The sequence below is a fragment of the Otolemur garnettii genome, unplaced genomic scaffold (genome assembly GCF_000181295.1).
Source record: "Otolemur garnettii isolate 467f Iridium unplaced genomic scaffold, OtoGar3 scaffold00155, whole genome shotgun sequence".
NCBI classification, from domain to species: Eukaryota; Metazoa; Chordata; class Mammalia; order Primates; family Galagidae; genus Otolemur; species Otolemur garnettii.
This window is the reverse complement of record NW_003852550.1, coordinates 1,604,857-1,610,894: the sequence shown is the minus strand read 5'-3', so window position 1 is coordinate 1,610,894 and position 6,038 is coordinate 1,604,857. Positions and strand designations below refer to the sequence as shown.

General features: G+C 43.0%; 1 non-coding gene across 1 annotated transcript; it reads right to left on the bottom strand.

Moving 5' to 3' along the window:
• Nucleotides 1-3,149: 3,149 nt before the first annotated feature.
• On the bottom strand, nt 3,150-3,268 carry LOC111728405. Its single transcript, XR_002775711.1, has one exon. It is a non-coding gene; the product is annotated as a 5S ribosomal RNA (ribosomal RNA).
• Nucleotides 3,269-6,038: the final 2,770 nt, after the last annotated feature.

Below are 6,038 nucleotides of genomic sequence, written 5' to 3'. Positions count from 1 at the left end.
AATCTTTTCAATGGCTACTTTAAACCAATGCTTGGTATAGTTTCAACTATGTGAAAGGATTAAGAATCTGGATTCTTTAAAAAACCAGGCTGCTTCCTGCTTCAAGTGAAGGCAGTCGTTTTGAGAAAGGAAATTAGAAAGAGCTGGGACTATAGTGTTACTACATGGCTTCCTTTTTTTGACATTCTGCACCTTGTTGTTGAGTGCTGTAGTGTCACAGCTCACAGCAACCTTAAACTGTTGGACTCAAGTGATCTTCTTGCCTCAGCTTCCCGAAAAACTTAGACTACAGGTACCTTCCACAACATCCAGCTATTTTTTAGACACAGGGCTCTTGCTCTTGCTCAGGCTGGTCTTGAACTCCTGAGCTCAGGCAATCCACCTGCCTTGGCCTCCCAAAGTGCCACAGGCATGAGCCACTGGACTGGCTACATGACTTACCTTGATAAGATTGTTCCTAGTAGGATAAGGCGACCAGACGTCCCACTTTTGGCGGGACAGTTCCAATTTTTAACAATTTGTCCTGAGTCCTGTGGGGTTTTTAAAAAGTCCCAATTTTTGGAAAGAATGCACGACAAGCTAGGGAACAGTGCGAGAATGGGAAGGGAATATATCGGCTGCTGAAAAGGTTAATGTAACTCCATTTGAGAATGAAGAGGTTAATGTAACTTCATTTGGAAATGAAAAGGCTAATGTAAACTCCCTAATCCCCTCCTGGGCAAGGTCCCCCAGGTGGAATCGGTATCAGAAGAAGACTGGCTCCCTCCCTCACTTCTAGGCAAGGACAATTAGCTAAGAAGGAGACAAACTGGAACAAACAAGTCGCCCTCCCCAGAGGGTCCCTAACCATAAACAGCTCAGCCAATAGCCCCACACACACAGCCCACATCCCCATCAATGGTATCCCACTTTACCAATGTTAAAATCTGGTCACCTTATCGTGGGAGAGAGAACTGAGAGCAGCTGTTGAGGCCTGGGACCCTGTGGTCAAAGATCTAGCTTGGCCAAGCAAATCTTTTTCCTGATTGAGACAGTATAGAGTTTAGATGGCAGAATATGCTCCTACAACACCTGTATTTAATTGAGCAGTTAAGCTAAAACAGACTGGCGGAGACTGGCCTAAGACCATCCTTCAGACAAAAACAGGATAATAAGTGAGTGTTTAGTGTAGAAGCTGATCTCAGTAAAATCAGGGGCCAGCGATTATTGGATACTTGAAAATTTTTTTATCCTTAGCACTATATGGCCTTGTTATTCAAAATGTCTGTGGACCAACAGGGGCAACACACCTGGAAGCTGGTTAGAAATGCAAGCTCTCAGGCCCCTCCCCAAACCTGCTTAAATAATCTGCATTTTAATAGGTTTTGGGTTATTTGCATGTACAGTACACTTTGTGAAGCACTAAGGTATGTGGTTTCTTAGTTGAACTTTCGCCTAGCATAGCTCTTTCCTTTTCCCCTGCCTTCTCTCCCTCCTTCAACCTCTCTTGGTTTCTCAATTTTTGTTTCCTTGTGAGCTTGCAAACAGCTCTAATCATGGCTGATAGCCCTAGCAGTTGTGTTCCTGATATGATCAGATAAAGAAAAGAAAAGGGGGCCGGGCACAGTGGCTCACCCCTGTAATCCTAGCATTTGGGAGGCTGAGGCAGGTGGGCTGCTTGAGCTCACAGGTTTGAGACCAGCCTGAGCCAGAGTGAGAACCCTGTCTCTAAAAATAGCAGGTGGGTACCTGTAGGCCCAGTTATTCAGGAGGCTGAGGCAAGAGAATTGCTTGAGCCCAAGAGTTAGAAGTTGCTGTGAGCTATGATGCCATAGCACTCTATCAGGGTGACAAAGTGAGACTCTTGTCTCCAAAAAAAAAAAGAAGGAGAAGGAGAAGGAGGAAAAGAAGAAGAAGAAGAAGAAGAAGAGGAAGAGGAAGAGGAAGAGGAAGAGGAAGAGGAAGAAGAAGAAGAAGAAGAAGAAGAAGAAAAGAAGAAGAAGAAGAAGAAGAAGAAGAAGAAAAGAAGAAGAAGAAGAAGAAGAAGAAGAAAAGAGAGCTCAGGTACATGTTTTAAAACACAGTTTTGGGTAGGAGGAAGCCATTGACTTAGTCTTCACTTGTGCTATCTGTGTAACTTTTGTCAAGAGCCTTAGTCTCTTCATCTGTGAAAATCAGTCATAGTATTTACTTCAAAGTGCTGTTGTAAGTATGAAATGAAGGGAAGGTATATGAACTTCCTAGCACAGTGCCTGACACACAGCAGATGCTCAGTATATGGTAGTCATTATCATTGAAAGCTGTCAGTTTTGAAGTGAAATTAGAAATACTAAAAAACTAAGTTATGACTGTAGCCTTTCAACATCCATTTAAGTCTTTCTGGAGGCCTCCAGAAAGCCCTGTCTACCTCATCCAGTTCAATCTCCTCAGCTCCAGTGACAGCAGCCAAGCTGAAGTATTTCTTATTCCATTGGATTCTTTTTCTTTTTGCTGGATAACCAAGATTTCCTACTTTTTCGTGGCAAATGGCCTGTATTTCTAGTACATTAAAGCTAAAAACAAATCTCTTGTGAGCTGGCCTGGAAATATAATTCCATTTAGCATATTTTTTTCCTATGGAAAAAATGCATGTCACCTTCCAAACAATTGACTTCAGTATGAACTTTGAGAACTCAGCTTGTCTGTAAGTAGGAGGCTGCCTGTATGTCAACATATAGAGTGGTCGCAAAGGGCTAGATACAGAAAGTCCAGAATTCCAGAGGTGTCTACAAGGCAAATGAGGGTGCTACAAGGACTAGAAAGTAGGGCAAATAGATCAATCTGGGTGTACAATATCAAGATTTAGAAAGCTAATACAAGAAGGGAGATACACCTCTGGAAGGATATTAAAAAATGGCAACAGGGACAACACAAACCATTTTTCTACTATACTGGGTCAGGGGCCCCTAATCAGTAACTTGGGATCTACAAACAATATGGAGGCTTTTCAAGCTAACTCTCCAGGATGGTCACCCTTCTCCGGCCCAGCTCTCTGCAGTTTGCCTGGATTCTCAGCTCAGCGAGGAAGACAGTAAGCAGTGCCTCCCACATCTATTCACTGACAGGCAGCTCCCAGGTTCAGGGCAACTTCCCTCTATTCTTTTTTTTTTTTAATTTTTTTTAAAAATAAAAGCCTACAGCACCCAGTATTCCTAGGAGAGCTCCCATCCAAGTACTAACCAGGTCTGACCCTGCTTAGCTTCCAAGATCAGATGAGATTGGGTGCATTCAGGGTGGTATGGCTGTAGACGTTTTTTGTCTGTTTTGAGACAAAGTCTCAAGCTTTTGCCCTGGGAAGAGTGCCTTGGCATCACAGCTCACAGCAACCTCAAACTCTTGGGCTTAAGTGATTGTCTTGCCTCAGCCTCTCAAGTAGCTGGGACTACAGGTGCCCGCCACAACGCCAGGCTAACTTCCCTCAATTCTTAACTTCCGTCTTCCCAAAGAGATCAAGACATCAGGAAAATATAATACAGTTTTTCCTTATGAAAAGGAACAGATCTCCTGTATAGGATAAGATAAGATGACTGGTGAAAACAGCATCCCTAGGATAGAGAGAGATGGAAAGCTAATAAAGAACCATGAAAAAAGCAAAAGACTTTTGTATCTTTTCACTGAAGTTCTTAACCAGAAGATCAACTGGTTAACGTAGCAGCAAGCTAGCACTGAAACCCACCATTTACAAATACCCATTAAAATATTCATGCAGCTCTGAAAAACAATAAAACTTGCACTAGCTAAAGAAACTAGGGAAAAAATCACTCCATTGATAGCAGAGAAGGAATTTCTGCTAGCTGTGGTGGCTCACGGCCTACATATAATACATTTCACCCTTGGATCCAGAACAGCAAAAGTGCCCAAGAAGGGGCTTAGAGCCTGTATCACAGTGGTTATGGCACTGGACACATACACCAAGGCTGGAGGGTTTGAATCCAGCCTGGGCCAGCTAAACAACAACAAATGCAACAACAACCACAAAATGGGCATTGTGGTGGACACCTGTAGTCCAAGCTACTTGGAAGGCTGAGGCAAGAGAATCACTTAAGCCCAAGAGTTGGAGGTTGCTGTGAGTTGTGACACCATGGCACTCTACCAAGTGTGACATACTAAGACTCCGTCTCAAAACACACACAAAAAAATTGACCAAGAAGGATGGGGAATTTTCTTTTTTTTTTTTTTAGATGGCTAGTGATGGTGGCAATGGTGGTTGGAGCCAGAGAATATTATCAAGAAAAGTTCTGAACATAAGCTTGCTTGGAGACAACTCAAAAAACCAGGGACAGAAAACTCCGTATTAGTCCAGTCAAACATAAAAATAATTATAGTAGAAACAGCAACAACATCATTATCAACTGTCACCATTTTCTGTGCAATTATATGCCAGGTGCTATATTAAGTACTTTATATGCCATGCATCATCTCATTTATTCCTTATGGCAAACTCAAGTTGTTTGAGATCTCTTGAAAAGGTAATGTAACAATAATGGCAGGTACCATTTTTTGAGCTTTTACTATGTGTTTAGGCGCTGAATGTTAGACATCCACCATCTCATTAGGTGAATGTCTGCTGGGCACTAGAAAATGAGCCTGGATAAACACTTTGGCCTTTCCAATTCATCCACCAAGGCTCTGTTCAAGACATCATCTCTTTCAGGAAGCCTCCTTGACCCCTTCAATCTGAGTTCAGTACATCTACTCTGTGTCTGTGTTTCCTTCTGTCACAATTCATTGTTTTGGGTTTATTTTGTTTTTGTTTTGAGACAGAGTCTCACTCTGTTGCAATGAGTAGAGTGCTGTGGCATCATAGCTCACAGCAACCTCAAACTATTAGACCTGAGCAATTCTCTTGCCTCAGCCTCCTGAGTTACTGGGACTACAGGTGTCCACCACCACACCAAGCTAGTTTTCCTATTTTTAGTAAAGATGGGGGTCTCACTCTTGTTCAAGCTGGTCTAGAACTCCTGAGCTTAAGCAATTCACCTGCCTTGCCCCCCCCCCCCACTGAGTGCTAGGATTATAGGCCTGAGCTACCATACCGTGCCTCCACAACCTTTTTTTTTTAATTGTTTCAGGTTAATTGAAGGTACAAAGAATTAGGTTACAATGTTTGCCTTTGTTAGATAAAGTCCCTCTTATAATCATGTCCTACCCCTAAGAGGTGTACCATACAGCATAACTTAGTGCCCTTTAAGTGGGAGCACACCCATCCCCCTCCCTTGTCCCTTTACTTGCCTGTGCTCCCAGCCCCAACACACACACACACACACAAACATCAGACTGTGGGCTCCAGAAGAAAGCATTGTAGATACTAGAATGCAATACTATATGACAGGTGTAGTGACTCATGTCTGTAATTCCAACTTGAGGCCAGGAGTTCAAGACCCACATGACTAACATAGTGAGACCCTGTCTCTATAAAAAAATTAAAATTTAGGCCAGGTATGGTTGCTCATGCCTCTAATCCTATCACTCTGGGAGGCCGAGACAGGTGGATTGTTTAAACTCGGGAGTTTGAGGCCAGCCTGAGCAAGAGTGACACCCTATCTCTAAAAGTAGCTGGGCATTGTGGCGGGCACCTGTTGTCTCAGCTACTTGGGAGGCAAGAGGCAAGACGATTGTTTAAGCCCACAAGTTTGAGGTTGCTGTGAGCTATGGCGCCATAGCACTCTAACCTGGGGCAACAAGGTGAGACTGTCTCAAAAAAATAAAAATAAGGTCCCAGCCAGGTGGCTCACACCTATAATCCCAGCACTCTGGGAGGCCAAGGCAGGTGGATTGCTTGAACACAAGAGTTTGAGGTTGCTGTGAGCTATGACACCACAGCACTCTACCAAGGGCAAGAAAGTAAGACTCTGTCTCAAAATAAATAAATAAAAAGAAAAGAAGGAAGGAAGGAAGGAAAGGGAAAAAAAAGAAAGAATATTAAAATCATCTGGTCCAGCTTTCTACCTGCCAATGGAAGTATCTATACTATTTGAGACCTCTAATTATCTATCTTGTACTTGATGATCCCCAAGAAC